Below are 20956 nucleotides of genomic sequence, written 5' to 3' on the forward strand. Positions count from 1 at the left end.
GCACATCTGCTTGTATTAAAAAAAAACGTGAGTGTCAGGACTGTATTATCAGGAATATCTGATACGAAGAATAATGCATCTTAATGGCAGGAAGCAAGTGAGCTCCTTAGTTAACTCCTTACATTCCACTACATGCAAAAAGACATTATAAATGTTGACTTATAACACTGAGGAACAAATCAAGAAATGTTTTGATGGTGCCTGGAATTTGAGATCTTGTTCTGGGTGTTTTTGTGCTGCCGATTCTGAAAATTCCATCCAATTTGTTCTAGAAGCTCTAGTTATTGAGATAGTTCTGATGTCAATATCTATTTTTGTTATATTTCCTTTATTTTCTCACCAGCACTTGCTTACTATTAGTACATATGAAACATATTGCCACCACTGGACATCAAACTTGGGTTGATGAACAATTCAAAAAGACATTGAAGAGAGATGGAAGGTGTTTCAGCCATAAATGTGGAAAATTTCCTGCGATGAGCATGGAGAAGTTAAAAGCAAGTAAATTCAATGGACCACAAGTCTGGGAACTCATGAAAGACCAGCGTTTCCAAGATTCAGTGGACACTTTGAGGCGCGTGTGCGGTCTTGGTTTTGTATGGCTGTAAAGCATTTCCTTGGGAACTATGAGGCCACTAACTATAGTGAACTTGTGGAGAGTATGCTCACGTCTGTTTCTGACCACTTGGTTCTATCATGAGCATCAAATTGTGTGAGCTGTATTAATTTTGGCTTCCCAGATTGTCTTAGTGATGAAAGTGATGAAATAAGGACTGTGGAAGAACAGGACTACGGACGATGGGATACGCATATGATGGCGGACTACTGTTGTAACATCCAGCAAAAATGTCCAGAAACATCTCACACTAGGAAATCACAAAAATATAGTTTCATTGACATCTCAGTGAAGAAACTTTTGTGTTACTCGTGGTCTAGGCTTCTTGGGATTTATCTGTGTACCTTTCGCTTTTTATTGGCAGTCATTACATGTATAGTACAAGATGTATACATAGACATTTGTATAGACATATCATATCTTGATAAGCAGACCCGATGGAGAAAAACTTATATAATTTTCAGAATCTTTGACCCCAAAATACCCCCCCAAATAGTTCTAACATCTCAGTCACCAAAAATGTAACCAGCACTACAGTAAATGCTACTTGGAAAGCTCCGTGGATATATAAGCTTTTACCAGAAATGTTCATGTGCAGTACAATTATGTATTTATCTATCAGTGCTCCCAGCAAAGATATATATGTAATTAATGGTGACTCCCGCTCCAGCTCAGATGGTATGAGCTATAATCTGGCCTGACTCTGAGAAGCAGCTGCCCTTTACCACAGTGCTGCAGCTGTACATATGTATTGGCCTCTTGTTCCCAGAGATGGGTTATAGAGAGAGAACATGGGGAATGTATCCTGGGGACTCCACAACCTTGAGGACCTAGGGAGCCTATGACAGTCCTGATGGCCATTTTTGGTGATCCCATCCAGTTAAGAAGAGGTAGCCAGGTGTGTGAATAACGGTAGTTGCTGTCTCCGAAAGTCTAGATTCTTGTTGAGACGCACCAGAAATTTTTCACAGCACACTTTGCTGTGGATTTCACCTTTTGAAAAGGTGAAATCCAAAGAAAGGGTTAAACCTGCTCAGATCTGCAGCACTTTACTTGTGCCTTTAACAAAGTTGTTTGCAATTTAGGATTTGGATTGTTTCGTGACTCTTCCTTTGGGTTGCTGCCTTTCTCGACCTTGCATGAAATCAGGTCAGCTTAGCCTGCTCTGACCTTGGATTTGCACAACCATGCTTCTGTTTATTGATTCTGGTCCCTGGATTTACAAATATCACCATCAGTGATTGCTGTTTGAGGCTGCTCTAGGGGTATGACCTGGAGATTTCTTGCATGATTCCGTACCCATGTAAGGGGCATTTTAAAGTGAATATTGAAAAGTCCCTTAGAGTTGGCCCTACAGTTCAGCCTTCCTAAATATAATCGTGACAAAGTGGATCCACATTCCTGTCCCTGATCATGGCAGTTACCATGAAAAGCTTCCAAATATAAAAGATAGACCACGCTGGTGTAGATAGGTTTTCCTCTGATGCAACAGCAATATTGTTTGGTATTCCCTTCAGACTTTATGCCATCAGAAATGGTAGATTCACCAGCATTCAAAGTAAATATTGTCTTTATTGGTACCAACATAGAGGCATACTACCAGTGTCACTTGCAAAAGATTCCTAGGTGGGTTGATATGGGGTACTTATGCATTGATGTCAATAAAGAAGGCATTTATTTGGGATGCTGGCAAATCTCTTTTTTAATGTCACAGTGCGCCACAGTTCCTTCTGCTCATCTTATCACTGGGCGCCGTCATTCTCCATGTACTGCTCACCATGCTGTGTTCATTGCTGGCTCTCTCCTCTCTAATCATAGGGCTCGTGCATGCTACTGTCCCCTTTCTTAAAGGGCTAGTGCGCACTCCCTAAACCTGTCCTGGCTTTTTGTGGATCCTGCCACTGAGTGTAGCCTTTTTCAAAATCTTAGCCTACTGAAAGGGAAACTATTGAGATCTTTCACAACCTTCCTTCTTCCGCTAACCCTCCCAAGCAGATTTTCCATTTAGCTTAGGGTTTCCCTAGGTAGAATGGGAGGTAACTCAAAGGAGCTATTTTACATTGTTGGAAAGGGATCCAAGCAATCTCTGTTATTGATAGCCCACAGACCAACCACCGCCATGTCAAATCTGCAGTGTGTAGCACTAACTTTACAAAACCCTGACCAGGTGATATCAGATGCCAAATTTAATTTAACACATTCTGATAAATGTTGGTGCTGTGATGTACATGTAGGCTTCATGTCACATATCTGGGTAGATTGCCATAAATGCAATACTTCTGGAATGAATCTGAACTTATTAAAAAGTCACTGGTTGGGCCTCCCCAGTCTCAGCCCTTCTTATTCTTCTCTGGGCACCCTTAGGCTCTTTTTAAACCCCAAAAAGCAATTTGGCTATTCATAAGCTAAGCTACTGAACCCAAAATTCTGGAGAAGCCGTGAGCCACCCTCTATAAAACTTCCAACTAAGAAGCTAGACAATATATATAGGATGAAAGTGCTGGCTCCTTAGGAAAGTGCTGGCTAGCTTTGACTGTGTCTGGAAACCCTAGAGGAAGTTCCAGCTCTCTAGAGATCAAGCTGTTAGGGTCCTTTTAGGCAAGACGAGCGAGTGACGTCACCACTAACTCATTCACTCTCATGCAGCCTATTTAGACAGGCAGATACATGGCTATTTGTTCAAAAGAGAATCATTCAGTCTTTCACATATGCTGTAGAAGAGAATGAGAAGGACTGAATGAGCGCTGTTTAAACTAAACGATAAGGGAATTAGGCAAGAATGATTTTTATGCCTACATAAAATGCATGACGAATGAAAAGTGGATGATTTTCATTCATCGTTGGCTCGCATTTAGACCAAATGATTATCAAGTAATAAATACATTACTTGAAAGTGCTGTGGAATAAGTTGGCGCTATACAAACAAGATTTTTTAATTTACTTTATCTTTAACATGTGCCATGTGTTGCTTTTATATAGGTTTTCAATAAAATTAGATTGGCAAAAAAAACTTGTCCTCCTCCAATCCTGTCCTTGCACCTCCTATATCAAATATCCACACCATAGGGTGGACGCCTAAGCTATTGATATCATTAGCCATTGTGACAAAGCCCCTGTTAGTTCTGTATTCACTTCTGACTCCTGCTTGATTCCTGCGATCCTGACTTCTGTGCTCTCTGACCTCGGCTCTGTTAACTGGACTTTGTTATTGCTTGTTGCCGGCCCTGACCTTTTGCCTGGACCTCATTATTACTGCTATGCTGCCTTGACCTCTGCTATGTTTTCGTATAGGTGTCTGTTCACATGATCGGGTACTATGCCTCAGCCTAGTGCAGCATCAGCAGCCACACTAGCGGGACTATGTGAGGGAGTAACAGCCTGAAGACCCCGCAGCAAAAGACCAAATCCCACTTGGAGGGGACAAAGATGCAAACTAGGGTTCCCCAGGTGCTGCCTCCTGTGTTAGCCCAAAGCCAAACCGATGAGTGGCAAGGTGGATCCACATCCGTCTGCCTGACAATTATTCGGTTATTGTGGCAGGGACATCATATGCCATTTAATTGCTTCATCTATTATTAACACACTAGGTACACAATGGACTAATTTTACACACCATTGTCTTCCAGTTGTTGCTGCAAAAGGAGTGAAATTATTATTCTTCTCCTTACAAATACAGAAACAAAAAGAATAGAATGGTTCTAAAGAGTTTAAGACGACTTTGGTTTCACATCCAATTCATTACTATTATGACCAGTTAAGTGTTTATCTTTTCTTGGTTGCTGAATGGAGAAATGTAGCCACTATTATCTGTAGAGCAGACAGCATTTATACAGGCCTCCCAAGATGGCGATATTAACTTTGAATATCCAGGGCTATTGAAGTTTTGATCCAGTGGTTTCTTCTTCACTTGTTGCAGTGAATATTAACCCAGGGGCGTAACAATAGAGGATGCAGGGGATGCAGTTGCACCCGGGCCCAGGAGCCTTAGGGGGGCCATAAGGCCTCTCTTCTCCATATAGGAAACCCAGTACTATGAGTAAAGCATTATAGTTGGGGGCCCTGTTACAAGTTTTGCATCGGGGCCCAGGAGCTTCAAGTTACGCCTCTGTATTAACCCCTTTTGTGTCTCAAGGACCATGTGATTTTTACTGTTGCATTGCAACCAGACAAAGTCCCCCACCTGCAAGCTAACCACCTCTGACCGAATGTTATCCGCCACCCTCTTATAGCTTCTGACTAGAGATGAGCGAGTATGCTCATCCGAGCTTGATGCTCGTTCGAGCATTAGCCTACTCGAAGGTACTCATTACTTGAGCGAGTACCATGAAGCGCTCGAGAAAATTTCACCCTCTCCTCCCCACATGTTTAGCGCCTTTTTTGCCAATAAACATGCAGGGAAGGCTTTGGCACCTCCTGCTATGACGTGCCAACCCTGTGCACGTCTATAGCAGTGATTGGCTGGCCGGAACAGGTGACCTGGGATCATTAAAACTCAGGTCACCTGATGCTCGCCTCACACGGAGGCTGGATTAGCTGAGGGACAGAGCTGCTGCTAATTAGGGAGAGTGTTAGTGTAGGTTAGAGGTTGCATTTAGGCAGGGATCTATTTTACAAGAAGCCAACAGTCCTTTTTAGGACTAGAAGTCCACTTTTGTGCATCAGCAGTTTGGCTGGCTGGGAGCAGTAGTGCGCACCAACCATTGACAAGCATACCATCTGTATACTGCATACTGTTACCGGTTTTATGCAGTATACTGCTAGTGGCGTACACAGAGTCGATAGGAAGTAACAAAACTCAGCTAATTTTAAATTTTTTGAATTTTTTTATACCCGTGTGTGCGTCCTGTCGCTGCATACTATCTACCTTGACTGTACGCAGTTTACAGATTTTTTTGGTGGGGTTTAAAGCATATGCAATATATCCCTGTGTGCATCTTGTCGCTGCATGCTATCTAACTTGACTGTACGCTGTTTACAGGTTTTTTTTTGGGGGGGGGGGGGGGCTTAAAGCGTACGCTATATACCCCTGTGTGTGTCCTGTCAATCCGCACAATCTAACAAGACTATACGCTGTTTACAGTGTAGATTTTGGGCTTAAAGCGTACGCCAAATTAACCCCTGGGTGCGTCTTGTTAATCCACACTATCTAACAAGACAATACGCAGTTTACAATTTTTTGGGGGAGCTTAAAGCATACGCTATATACCCGTGTGTCCTGTCAATCTACACTATCTAACACCACTATATGCAGTTTACAGTGTCTATTTTGGGCTTAAAGCATAAGCAAAATACCTCACAGTTTGCATAGCATTTTGACCAAGTGCATTATACAACATGACGAAGACTGGGGATAAGGGTCGAGGACGTGGACGTCGGTGTCCGAATAAGGGTGTGGGCAGAGGCCGAGGTCCTGGGTGTGGTGAAACAGTGCCTGGGGTGAAACTGTCGCTGCATACTATCTAACTTGACTGTGCGCAGTGTACAGTTTTTTTGGGGGGGTTAAAGCATACGCTATATACCCCTGTGTGCGTCCTGTCGCTGCATACTATCTAACTTGACTATACGCAGTTTACAGTTTTTTTTTTGGGGGGGGGGGGGAGCTTAAAGCGTACGCTATATACCCCTGTGTGTGTCCTGTCAATCCACACTATCTAACAAGACTATATGCTGTTTACAGTGTAGATTTTAGTCTTAAAGTATATGCTATATACTCCTGTGTGTGTCCTGTCAATCCACACAATCTAACAAGACTATACGCTGTTTACAATTTTTGGGGGGGGCTTAAAGGATACGCTATATACCCCTGTGTGTGTCCAGTCAATCCACACTATCTAACAAGACAACACGCTGTTTACAAATTTTTTTTTGGGGGGGGGTGGCGCTTAATGCATACGCTATATACCCCTGTGTGTGTCCTGTCAATCCGCACAATCTAACAAGATTATACGCTGTTTACAGTGTAGATTTTGGGTTTAAAGCGTACGCCAAATTAACCTCTGGGTGCGTCCTGTGAATCCACACTATCTTACAACACTATACGCAGTTTACAGTGTCTATTTTAGGCTTAAAGCATAAGCAAAATACCTCGCAGTTTGCGTAGCATTTTGACTAAGTGCATTATACAACATGATGAAGACTGGGGGTAAGGGTCGAGGACGTGGATGTGGGTGTCCAAATGAGGGTGTGGGCAGAGGCTGAGGTCCTGGGTGGGGTGAAACAGTGCCTGCTGCTGAGGGAGAAGTAGAGCGCCGCGTATCTACACTCCCTAGCTTCAGCTCACATTTTGCAGGTCCGCGTGGTAGCCCATTATTAAAAGCACAACAGTGCGATCAGGTGATGACGTGGATAGCTAATAATGCGTCCAGTAATTTATCCACCACCCAGTCTTCCACGCAGTCCACTCACGCTAGCCAAGGGACTGGACCTCTGAAGCTTCAGGCTGCTCCTCCTTCCTCCCAGCCTGGTCACTCCAGGAAAAGGAGAGATTCAGAACAGGCATACTCCCAGGAACTGTTCTTGGGTCCCTTCCCTGAGTCAGAAAAAAATGGTTCATGATGAGCCACCTGAGGAGTTTGTCATGACCGATGCCCAAAATTTGGACCTTTCACAGTTTCAGGGTAATAAGGGTGGGGACTTCCAAGTACTGTCTCAAGCGTTAGTGTTGATGATGAGACACAGTTGTCTGTCAGTGAGGTTGTTGTTAGGGCAGTAAGTCTGAGGGAGGAGCAGACTGAGGATTCAGAGGAAGAGCTGGTGGATGATGAGGTAACTTACCCGACCTGGGTCGGTAAGCCTACTAAAGACAGCGCTTCAGAGGGGGAGGCAAGTGCAGCACCAGAACAGGTTGAAAGAGGCAGTGGGGTTGTCAGAGGAAGAAGCAGGGTGAGAGCAAGTAATCCCCCAACTGTTCCCCACAGCACCTCCTCATGGCAAGCTCCCATGCAGAAGGCTAGGTGTTCGAAGGTCTGAAGAGCGGACGACCGACGAACAGTGGTGTGCAACCTGAGCCGCACCAAGATCAGCCGGGGAGCCAACACTACCAGCCTGACCACCACCAGCATGCGCAGGCATATGATAGCTAAGCACCAGACGAGGTGGAACGAAGGCCATTCACCACCTGTGGGTCACACCACTGCCTCTTCCACTGTGTCACATGCTGGCACTGAGATGCAATCCCCCTCCCAGGATGCAGGCCTGCACCAACCCCTTCACCTCCACAGTCCACCACTGCCTCCAGCAATGTGTCCCAGGGTTCAGCTGTCCATAACACAGACATTAGAGCGCAAGCGCAAATATGCAGCCACCCACCCGCATGCACAATAGTTAAACATGCATATCTCCAAACTGCTGAGGCTGGAAATGCTGCCATATAGGCTGGTAGAAACTGAGGCTTTCTACAACCTCATGGCCGCGAGCATCCCTAGCTACTTGGTCCCCAGTTGCCACTATTTTTCGCGCTGCACCGTCCCCACCCTACACCAGCACGTGTCACAGAATATTAACCGTGCCCTCTCCAACACGGTTACTGGGAAGGTCCACTTAACCACCCACATGTGGACAAGTGCTGGCGGGCAGGAACACTACATCTCCCTGACGGCACATTGGGTTAACCTGGTGGAGGCTGGGACCGAGTCTGACCCTGGGTCTGCTCACGTGCTACCCACACCGAGGATTACGGGTCCTACCTCGGTCATGGTTTTTCCGGCTTATTATGTCACCTCCTCCAAACCCCCCTCCTCCTCCTCCACCTCTCAATTAGCATCTGTGTGCACGTGGCCTTCAGTTGGTAGCTCAAGGCGCTGCAGCACTGCCGTGGGGGAAGCATCTACAGGCCATGCTGAAACTCCTGAGCTTATGTGACAAGAGGCACACTGCCCAAGAGCTGTTACAGGGTTTGACGGAGCAGACAGATCTCTATGGATCTGTGTGACAATGGTCGTAACCTGGTAGTGGCTCTGCCTGGCCCACGTGTTCAATCTGGTGGTTCAGTACTTTCTTAAAAACTACCCCAATTTGTCTGAGATGCTTAGCAAGGTGCATCACCTGTGCACACATTTCATAAAGTCCACCACAGATGCTGCCACCCTCAGGACACTGCAACATCGCTTACAGCTGACAGTGCACCGACTGTTGTGCGACGTGCCCACACGCTGGAATTCAACTTTGCACATCTTGGCCAGGGTTTACGAGCAGGGTAGAGCCAGCTGCAACATGGCCGTCGGAGTGGTAGTCAGCCTCCGCAGTTCTTCACAGAGAAGTGGGCATGGATGTCTGACATCTGTCAGGTGTTAGGAAACTTTGAGGAATCAACACAAATGGTGAGTAGTGATGCGGCCATTATCAGCGTAACCATCCCGCTGCTTTGCCTGCTGAGAAGGTCGCTGCTAAGCATTAAGGCTGACGCTTTGCGGATAGAACAGGAGATGGGAGATGACAATATGTCGCTTGATAGCCGGACCACCCTCATGTTTGTTTCTCAGCGCATATTGGAGGAGGAGGAGGGGGAAGAGACTGCTTCCCATACTGCAGAGGGTACCCATGCTATTTCCTTCACATCTGTTCAGCGTGTATGGGCTGAAGAGGAGGAGGAGACTGAGAGTCATCCTTCTAGTGAGGACAGTGATGTGTTGCATACTGGGACTCTGGCACACACGGCTGACTTCATGTTAAGCTGCCTTTCCTGTGACCCTCGAGTTAGACGCATTCTGGCCAACACGGATTAGTGGGTGTTCACCCTTCTCGACCCATGGTATAAGGAAAACCTTTCCACTCTCATTCCTGAAAAGGAAAGGAGTACAAGACTGATGCAATACCACAAGGCCCTGGTGGAAAAGCTGATAAAGTTCCCATCTGACCACGCTAGCGGTAGAAGACGTAGTTCATTGGGCCAACTAGCAGGGGAGATGCGGAGAACAGGCAGCATGCCCACTGCATGCAGGGGAACACTCTCCAAGGCCTTTGCCAGTTTTATGGCACCCCAGCCAGACTGTGTCACCACTCCGCAGTCTAGGCTGAGTAGGAAGGAACAGTGTAAAAAGATGGTGAGGGAGTACATAGCCGACCGTACCAACATCTTCCATGATCCCTCTGCTCCATACAACTATTTTGGTGTCAAAGCTGGACATGTGGCACGAACTTGCGCTGTACGCCTTGGAGGTGCTTGCCTGCCCTGCCGCTAGCGTGTTATCAGAGAGAGAGTTTAAAAAAAAGGGTAGAAGTAGGTCTATCCTTCTCTGACCTTCCTCCTCCTCCTAAACCCGCATGTCAGCACACTGAACAGCCAATTCTTCAGAGGGCCAAAAAAGGCTCTGTAAAAACTAATTTTTTTCAGAGGGCTGCCTCCAGGCTCTGTCAAAACAATGTTTTCTGAGGGTGGCCTCCAGGTTCTCGCCCCCAATTTTGAAGAGGTTCACCACTAGAGTTCAGCAAACGTCCACAAATGTATCCCAGCACAGTGTCCAGCTATCTGACACGGAGACAGACTGGTTTGGCCACTCTAATTTCTTCATAGTACATGTTGTCTTTCCCTGGGGCAATGGTTAAAAAGCCCCTCGGGGAGAGTGAGGGGCTGGGGCAGGTGGTAGCTTGCCTGTCGGTGGACCGCCACCTGGATCCATTTAAGCAAGAGCTCTATGTTTAAAAAATTATTTCAGGAGTACACCTGCACTCTGGGTAAACAAATCTTTCAGGGGTACACCTATACTCTTGATACACAAATCTTTGAGGGGTTCCCCTATACACTTGGTAAACAAATGTTTCAGATATTCGTCTACAGTCTTGGTAAACAAATTTTTCAGGGGTTCGCCTATACTCTTGGTCAGCAAATGTTTCAGGGGTTCCCCTATAGTCTTGGTACATAAATGTTTCAGGGGTTCGCCTATACTCTTGGTACGCAAATTTTTCAGGGGTTCCCCTATACTCATGGTAATCAAATTTTTGAGGGCTTCGCCTATACTCTTGGTACACAAATGTTTCGGGGGTTCGCATATAGTCTTGGTAAGCAAATTTTTCAGGGGTTCGCCTATACTCTTGGTCAACAAATTTTTCAGGGGTTGGCCTATAGTCTTGGTACACAAATGTTTCAGGTGCTTGCCTATACTCATGGTAATCAAATGTTTTAAGGGCTTCGCCTATACTCTTGGTACACAAATGTTTCAGGGGTTCGCTTATACTCTTGGTCAACAAATGTTTCAGGGGTTCACCTATAGTCCTGGTACACAAATGTTTCAGCGGTTCGCTTATACTCTTGGTCAACAAATGTTTCAGGGGTTGGCCTATAGTCTTGGTACACAAATGTTTCAGGTGTTTGCCTATACTCATGGTAATCAAATGTTTTAAGGGCTTCACCTATACTCTTGGTACACAAATGTTTCAGGGGTTCCCTTATACTCTTGGTTAACAAATGTTTCAGGGGTTCACCTATACTCTTGGTCAACAAATGTTTCAGCGGTTCGCTTATACTCTTGGTCAGCAAATGTTTCAGGGGTTGGCCTATAGTCTTGGTACACAAATGTTTCAGGTGTTTGCCTATACTCATGGTAATCAAATGTTTTAAGGGCTTCACCTATACTCTTGGTACACAAATGTTTCAGGGGTTCCCTTATACTCTTGGTTAACAAATGTTTCAGGGGTTCACCTTTACTCTTGGTCAACAAATGTTTCAGCGGTTCGCTTATACTCTTGGTCAACAAATGTTTCAGGGGTTCGCTTATACTCTTGGTTAACAAATGTTTCAGGGGTTCACCTATACTCTTGGTCAACAAATGTTTCAGCGGTTCGCTTATACTCTTGGTCAACAAATGTTTCAGGGGTTCGCCTATACTCTTGGTCAACAAATGTTTCTGAGGTTCGCCTATAGTCTTGGAGCAAAAATGTTTCAGGGGTTCATCTAGAATCTTGGTCAACAAATGTTTCAGGGGTTTGCCTATAGTCTTGGTACACAAATGTTTCAGGGGTTCGCCTATACTCTTAGTACACAAATTTTTCAGGGGATCACCTGCACTCTGCGTAAAAAAAACAACTTTTGTTTTAAAATAGGTTGTTGAATTGTGTAGAAGTACTGGCACTAAAGTCCCCTTTATGCCCACGTTTGTGGCTCATGAAATTTTGTGACGGAGGTGGCATGGGATTGGAATTATGATCATGCGTTAATTTATCAGCAATTCTCATCAGCATTGTGGGCTATCGCCCACGATTTTAAAGAGGGTCGCTGCCAGGCCCTGCCAACCCTCTGCAGTGTGTGTCTCCTGTTTCTCCTCATCCAATACGCACTTATAAATAGATAAGAGGGTGGTGTGGCTATCAAGCAACTGTGTGGCATGAGGACAGCTGTGGGCTGCGCTGGGCAAAATTTCAGTATGCTGTGGCCTACTGAGTAGGTGAAGGGGTGCGCCTTACCCCGTCTGGGATGGGGACAGCTGGACGCTGCACTGGGAAAAATTTCAGTACGCTGGGGACTACTGAGTAGGCAAAGGGGTGTGCCTTACCCCGTCTGTGGACGCAGGCTCGTGCCTGCGTCCTGGGGGAAATTGGACAGCAATGCCAGCATGTAACACAGGAGAAGAGGCAGTGGTGTCACCCGCAGGCAGTGGTTGGCCTTCGTTCCACCTAGTTTGGTGCTTAGCTAAGATGTGCCTGCGTGTGTGCCTTGCTGATCCAGAAGATGTCGCCATTCCTCGAAAGCCCACTTAATGGCCAACAGCCAATTCTGTTTATAAGAGGTAAATGTCCGTGAAAAATATGCACACAGGCGAAGATCCTTTAATTTGCCAGCACTTTGAGACAGAACAGCCCCCACCCCTACCTCTGCAGAGTCCACCTCAATAACAAAACGCTTGGACCTTCCCCGGGTCCATCTTAAATGCCTCTGGGGTTATAATATGCCCTAGAAAAAATATCTCTTGTACAGCAAAAGTACATTTCTCTCTCATGGCAAATAGGTCGTTTTCACGGAGAGCTTGCAACACCTGTCAAACGTGCACAATATGACAATCATAATCAGGGGAAAAAATAAGAATGTTATCCAAATAAACCAACACACAACGTCCAATGAATTTCTGGAGTACCTCATTTCTGAAAGCCTGAATAATTGTGGAGGCATTGGTCAAATCGAAAGGCATCACAAGATTTTCAAAATGACCCTCTGGAATATTGAAAGCTGTCTTCCACTCATCCCCTTCTCTGACCCGTATTAAGTTGTATGCCCCCCGCAAGTCCAGCTTAGAAAACCAGCGGGCAACCATCAACTGGCTAAACAAATCTGGAATGAGCGGTAACCGATAAGGATTGTGCTTAGTGATCTTGTTGAGTTCCCTAAAAACCAGACATGGTCGCAGACACCGATCTTTCATCTTAACAAAAAAGAACTGGCAGCTGCTGGCAAATTGGATGGGCGCATGTGTCTCTTTCTCAAACTGTTCGTGATATACTCCTTGAGAGCCTGCCTCTCTGGACCTGACACATTATACATGCGACTCTTGGGTAGCTTGCAACCTGGAATGAGGTCAATAGTGCAATCCCCCCCGCCTATGAAGTGGTAACTTATTGTCTCTCTCCTTAAAAAAAAAAGGTCAGCAAAATCCTTGATGTACTCCGGTAACTCCTCAGTTTGTAATGCAGAGACGTTCCACTGAACCATGTCTCCCTTTTCCCAGTTACTTATGTACTGCATTTTACTAAGCCTATGACAGCAGCGTATTAGACCCTGCCTGGAGTCAGGGTCTAATAGGCTGAGTTACATGGTAAACATGGAGAGCTTTGTCAGGCTTCCAGCTGCCATGGGAATCCATTGGTAGATTTGTGATAGCATTTTGGGATGCCGATGGGTAACAGAAGGATCCCACTCTCCCTTTCCTCTGCTTACATGCTGCAGTTGCTATTGATTGTGGCATTTAAGAGGTTAAACTACCAATAAGTGAGGTCTCTCCGCTCCTGGTGGTTAGAGCAGGACATTGGCTGTCAGTAGTCAGCCAAGCCACCACCTCAAAAAGAAGCATTTGTCGATTTAAAGCCCATTAATGAGGTCAGTAAAAAGGTGCATTGGCACTCCTAAGGGGTTAATAAATAGAGCCACAATTCACTGAAATGTCATATCTTTTGTATATTTTTAGGAGCTTAGTCATAGTTTATGAAAGTTGGTGCCCATTGCCAGGTGAGCGATTGTCTCACTTTCTCTTCATGCATCATGTGTGACAGGGGTTTCCAAGTCGTCCCTTTCAGCAGATAAAATCCTCATATAGTTGCATCCCCATAGCAACCACAGCTGCACCAGGCAACCGGGGCTCGGGTGATTTCCATACAACATGTGAGGTCACCGGAGCTTGCAACCACCTCCGTGCGCTGGCTTGTATTCTCTGGGCCAATACATCCTCCCATTTATCACTCACATAATAAAATATCAGTGAAGTTAATCCCATACTTTGCATGAGGCACCTGAGTACGCTGCCTGGGATTTCCAGATGCAAATGCTTAAATGTCAAACACTCCTGAAAGCAAGAAGAAATACATACCGAAAATGTTTAGTCATTGTAGGAATACTCCGTAATATAGGACACACAATAATAATCATTATTAAAAACTGGACACGGTGGAGTGAGATTTCCATTCTAATACACAGCAGATGGGTCAGTTCTAAGAGCGCTACATCACTACACACACGTGGCCACACAGATTTCTACAAATTTCATTAAAGACTCTAGTTTTTTATTATACAGATTTAATCGCAACATGCTAGCAAAACCCTCAACACACCGCAATGTGCATGACAACCACTGGGTGGACACATGTAGCACAAACACAGTAATGCAAAATCAGGTTTTTTTCAAAGTTGGTCATCTCGTGTCACACATCTTGGAATATGTCAAGCCGGGAAGAAAGCCAAGGAAGGAAACATCTGTACTCTTTTTTTTTTTTTTTTTTTGTGGGTCATCGTCATTTAGCTCATTTTATAAGCTGCATTTTTTTATCACTATGAGGAGTAATTCAAGGCTTTTACAAAAATCCTTACTGATGCGCTGATAGTGGGCTCACTAAAGTCAGTACATTTGGAGAGTGTGGTCTGTGCTTTCCTGCATTGTGAGTGGATAGAAAATGGTCAAGGAATTATGGCCAGCTTTATTTAAATACAATCCATGCGGTTGCAGAGGGTGCTGACCACTGACTTATAGGGGATGAGGGGCACCGGGTGGATGTAGGCTGGGGGTTATCGCCCCTCTTAGGTCAGCTCAGCCAGATGGCCATCTTTCTCTGTGCAGCAGCATCTTATGGAGCTACATAAATCCTCCTCCTCCTGGTTTTGTCTCCACCCTTCTGATGTTCCAAGGCATTTCTGTCAGCACATCGGCAACATTGCAACACTATTGCTTAGTTTTGCTACTGTATTTATATTATGAGCTTGGTTCTGGTATTGTATCTATGTACTAAGGTCAGTTCATACAGTAATTATGTTATGAACTTGGGTCTAGTGCTGCATTTCTGTGCTGAGCTTGGTTCTGGTGCTCGGTGTATGTTATGAGCTTGGTTCTGGTACAGTATTTATTCACTGAGCTGTTCTGCTGTGGGTATGCTGCTATTTTCTGCACAAACAGTGCATTACATGTAATTTTTTTCTTATGACTGTGGACACAAAAAATATCTGAACAGGGTGTCATCTAAGGCCGGCACTGGAGGCAATGCTCTGTAGAAGTAAGGTTATGCAGATTGTAGTCCGTTATCGCATTGGAATACATTATTTGAAGAAAACCATAAAGGAAGCTGACTTGTATATGTATACCAGGCTAGGTTCACATTTGCACTGTAACCTCCGTTCGGAGGTTCCGTTGCAGATCCGGCACAAAATACCAAAATATAAAGTTTTGCATGAAGGACTTTTTTCATTTGGTAAAATGCTGTTTAGCTGAACGGAGACCAAATGGACACCATTATAGTCAATGAGGTCCGATTAATTCCGTTCGGATCTATTCAGCCAAAGGATTTCCCTTTTCTGCTCCCGTAATGGTAGCTATTTAATTAGCAAAATACTAATTTTGATATCTCAGGGTGCTTTCTGCTGAACAGCATAGGTTGGACCCCACTGAACACAGATTTGTGGCCTTTCCAAGGTAAAAAAAAAACCCTAAATGCTACTTTATAAGTCATGCTGGAAAAGCCTTGAAGGTGAAGTGCAGTAACAGTCCTTTAATCTTGCATTTGAATAACCAGAAAGTCTGATAATCTGGAACTTTTTCTTAAATTGCAATAAAATATGCGACTGCATAAAACCAGAAGCGGAGGAGGAAAGAGCAGAGATAACCAACAAAGGAATTCCGTGGATAACAGAGCAGTCACAAGAGAAGATTCTGTTTTAACATCTTATTTTGGTCTTATAGATGAGTTCCATATATATATATAGTGCCTTACGATAATAAAAACGGGAATGAAACAAGAATGAACAGAATGCATACTTTCCGTTTATTTGACAGATCCGTTTGATGGATCCACAAACAAATAGGCAAAGTATGCTTTCCGTTGATCAGTTTTCCATGACCGATGAGTGCAACATGTAATAGGCTTGATATGTAGGTGGATTCATCAATATGGTGCTTGACAGGTTACCAGTTTGTATCGATACGTGTTCCACCTTTGGCCATTATGTATATTGTGTGAGTCTCATAGAAATGGGATCCTCTGAAAACGCATTGTTGTGTGCAATGACATTGGCAGCGTCTAGTCTGTCTAACATGACACACGAGCAGAGAATAAAAAGCAGGCAGCAATTTTTATTGTACCAATAAACAGTGAATGATTGCAGACAAAGAAGAGGTAGTTGACAGTAAAATTTAGCCTCAGGCATAACAGACTTTTATCGCTGAAGCAGAACAATAAATTAAGTGCATCATTTACAGTAAGCTGCCGCTATCATATGGGCTTGTTTTCACTGCTAAACTACTGTATTATTAAAAAATAGCACTTCCAGTAGGAACTGAAAAAATAGTTATATCATTATTATGTCTTAGCAAAGAAAACCATACAGCCACTTCAGAGGCGTAACTTGAAGCTGCTGGGCCCCAATGCAAAACCTGTAACAGGGCCCCCAACTATAATGCTTTATTCATAGTACTGGGCTCCTTATATGGAGAAGAGATGCCTTATGGGCCCCCTAAGGCTCCTGGGCCTGGGTGCAACCGCATCCCCTGCACCCCCTATAGTTACGCCAGTGAGCCATTTACACAGCTCACACATACCATCACTGGCTGGGGTACTGCACGCTCCCCATTCTACAGCTGCAAAGTAACTGGGGGACTAAGGGCATAAAGAAAATATATATATCCACTTTAGGACTTGGGATTTTTCATTTTTTTATTTTTACGTTCTCACTTTCCAATAGCCATAACCTTCACATTTTCCATTGACACAGCTGTATTTGGGCCTCTTTTGTGGGGCGAGTTGTATTTTTTATGGCACCATCAGGGAAGTAGCTAAAGGCTCATTGGCCCTGGGAGCAAAAGTTTATCTTGGGGCCCCCCAACTTCTCCTAACGCCTTAAAGCAGAGGCGTAACTTGAAGCTCCTGGGTTCCAATGCAAAACCTGTAACAGGGCCCTGAATTATAATGATTTATTGATAGTACTGGGCTCCCAAATGGAGAAGAGAGGTCTTATGGGCTCCCTAAGGTTCCTGGGCCTGGGTGCAGCCGCATCCTCTGCATCTCCTATAGTTACGCAAGTGGGTACCATTTAATTTAGCATATAATGAACCCAATTTTTTTTTCTCCAAATTTTGCTGGATTTAGTTTTTACCCCCCCCCCCCCCCCCCAGTTTTTGGCTCCTCACCACTGTGACATGCCTGTTTTGACTCCTCCCCGCCGTGACGCAGCGCGCGTCAATGGCAAATTTTTTGTCTGGCAGGCAGGGGGGAGAGAGAGAGAGGCACCTAGAAAAGAAAAAAAAAGCTCGGCACCCGGCCTCCCACATACAAAAATGCTCGAGTCTCCCATTGTAGTCAATAGGGTTTGTTACTCGAGTAAAGCTCTCAAATTTAACGAAAAAGCTCGACTCGAATAACGCGAACATGAGCATTTGGGTGCTCGTCTCTACTTTTAATGACAAAAATACATGCTGTTATAGCGAGCTTTCGAACCTACTTAGGGCTCTTCCACATGCTACCTGAATAGATCCGAAGAGGCATATGTTCCTTAGGAAGGACCCCGAGTAGGTTCTAAAACTTGCCATAACATCATGTATTTTTGTTATCCATTAAAAGCTATCATATCTACAAGATTACTTGGTTTCTCTTACTGACAACAATCACATTTTCCTCTACTGGCTAACACGGTACCAAACAGTTTTTTAACACTTGAGCTCTGACCTTCGACTTCAGACCTTTGCAAGAATACTCTTAGTACTCTAGTATACTCAATGGCCTATTCTGGACACTCCCCTGCAATGATAGGCACACTTTAATATTTCCTCTTCTCCATTCTGGCTCCTGTTCTCTACATTACTCTGTGAAGTGAACTTCATCATGATCTCCACTCTTTTTGCCGTTTGATTTAAACTCCGAGTTGCCAGTGACTCAGCATGCCCACGCTCTACACCTTTTTCAACTCAGCAGGCCATTGATGCTATATATTCCAGCAGGTTAATGATGGTTCTTCTATAGGGTTTCCTTCTCAGATTTAACCCTTACAGGCAGAGCTAGTGTGATATAATGTGTTCACTCTTTCTACATTAAATCCACAATGACCTGATAATTCTGGATAAATGGAAATGTAAATTAAGCCTGCCACATGCAGATCATTTGAATTCCAAGAGATATTTTATATGAATAATTAACCACTATGAGAGACTAAACATATTGAAGCCAGTCGTATGAACATTAGACTATACAAGTAGCAATATGATTTCAGTCTCAAATCAAAGTACAGAGGGTAACTAATACAATCTGTGCATGACTCATAAAATGTTGTTTGAAGTTCTTGATTATTTCTAGCTGTCAGATTTTTTTTCAGATGTCGAAGGCATTAAGAGCTTTACACATTTAGCTTTAGTTAGGATCTCATTTTGGAAGAACACATTAAAGAAGACTTATGCAGACAATAGAATCAAAATATAATGAAAATGTCAACTCTTGAAAATGTCGGATTTGCTTTTCTTTACGTTTCCACTATCCTATATCTGCAGTTTATTTTTATGATTAATCTTTAAATAGGGATTGCGATAAGTGGGGCAGCGCATGAATTAGAAATGTTTGGTTGGCATGTAATGCATTGCATGGCATGTATGATGCAGGCTATTCTAATTACCATACTAAGGGCTTAAACAGACGAATGTGTTTGCACAGGTTTTTGCACGTGAAACTAACGCCTGTAAAACGTGACAAAGCGGAGCCATTGACTTCAATGGGTTCGTTCTTGTGAGCAGAAAACTGCCATAGAAGTCTATGGCAGATTAAAAAAAAGGAGGGGAAGGGTGTTACCCCGTGTAAAATGCAGAGGGGAAAAAAGCTATTGCACAGAAAGGGAATATCACGTGTGTGAACTGGCATTTCGAGTACTATGCACTGGCATGTATGTAGCAACCTGTTTAGGGCCAACTTCAAACCTAGTTCATGTACAAATAGGCTCCAAGAGTATTTACGCATACGTTCAATGTGGAAGTTCTTAGATGCATGGCATAATATGGAATATTGAGGGTATATTAAGTCCCGTATAAACTGCAAACCTTTTTGCCTTGTTATTAGATTATTATATACTGGACACCACGACAGAAACCTGACAGACTCCATTATAGTCAATGGTTGTGTCCTATATGTACTGGATCCCAAAGAAACTGTTTATTTTCTTATTTGGCTCCTAAAATGGAGCAGAACAATGGGAAGTTGTATGGCATGCAAATGCCGAAGTGAACATAGCCTTGCCAAATATATAGCCCACGATTCATTCCATTTTTCTAGTAATGCAGTGCATTACACTGACATGCCAAAAGTCATGAGATGGCAATGTGCAAGTTAATTATGAAGTGTCATAAGCTCAGGTGATGGCTTGGGAATGCTCATATCTGTATAAGTTGTGGGGTGTTATCTGGTGAGTGAAGTTGAACACTGGCTATGTGATGCCAGACGTGCTCATGGTAAGGCAATGTGAATAACCAGAGTTCAAACAAAGCATGATAATAGGTGACAGATGAATGGGACATTCCATTTTCAAAGTTATGTGAGCAATTAATAATTCTCGATCCACAGTGTCTTGTGTGTTCTAGGAAAATGTCATTGAAGGTATCCATAGTGGACAGATCACGACTGGTGGCACCTGGCCAGAATTGTCTATGAGCACAAACAAGTGATTCCAGCAGACGTCATATTCATATTCAATGCACACATATAGCCCTCAGGTCAGTGAAGTGTTCTTTAGTTTTTATGGGATGTGGGAGCAAAAGACCCAGCAGAGTGCCTTTGCTAACACCATAACACCAGACACAGTGCCTTACCTGGGCATGTGGGGTTGCTATATGACTGGCAACATCTGGCACAGTCTGATGAGTTGCAGTACCAATTGTTTCTGGTTGATTATAGGATTCATGTGTGGTGTAGACTCCATTAAGCCATGGACCCCAAGTTGTCAAGAAGGCATTGTGGTGGTTCCATACTGGTGTGGAGTGAATTCTGATGGTATAGGTTGGGTCCACTGGTCTACCTAAACATGTCTTAGACCAATGACCATTACATCTCACTGCTTGGTGACCATTGGCACCTTCATGGACTTTATGCTCTACCACAATGATAAGCAGGTAGGATAAGCAGATAGATATTCCAGCAGGATAATGCACTGTGTCATTGAGCCCAAGTTGTCCAAAATTAGTTGAAGGAACATTCTGAAGAAGTCATACAACTGGTTTGGCCTTCAATTTAATCCAACAGGACCCTAACTGAGCATTCATGGGATATGGTAGAGAGCTCCATTTGCATCCACAAATACCATGGAGCTGCATGTGACTATCCATATGGCATGGCTCAACATTCCTCCAGTTATCTTCTGTCCACTTGTAGAATCTATGCCATGTCAAATTGATGCATTTTTCTGGTCTAGAGGGGGTCTTACATGATATTAGTTGCTGTCCTGTGACTTATGGCATGTCAATGTATATCAATCAGACAAATCACTAAATCCTGTCAAGCACAGTTAGTGCATCCAACCATACATGAACCACAGAAAATAAAGCAAATGTTACTTGCCTATGAGTAGAACTTTAGGAAAATAGCCCTGGATAGAAATTATTGCGTTGCACTCACAACCTAATTACACCAGCTCAATGGCTGAGCAGCTCATCAAACCTAATGCACATCTCCCATACTGTCCTACTGCTG

Source organism: Eleutherodactylus coqui, chromosome 1 (assembly GCF_035609145.1).
Source record: "Eleutherodactylus coqui strain aEleCoq1 chromosome 1, aEleCoq1.hap1, whole genome shotgun sequence".
NCBI lineage: Eukaryota > Metazoa > Chordata > Amphibia > Anura > Eleutherodactylidae > Eleutherodactylus > Eleutherodactylus coqui.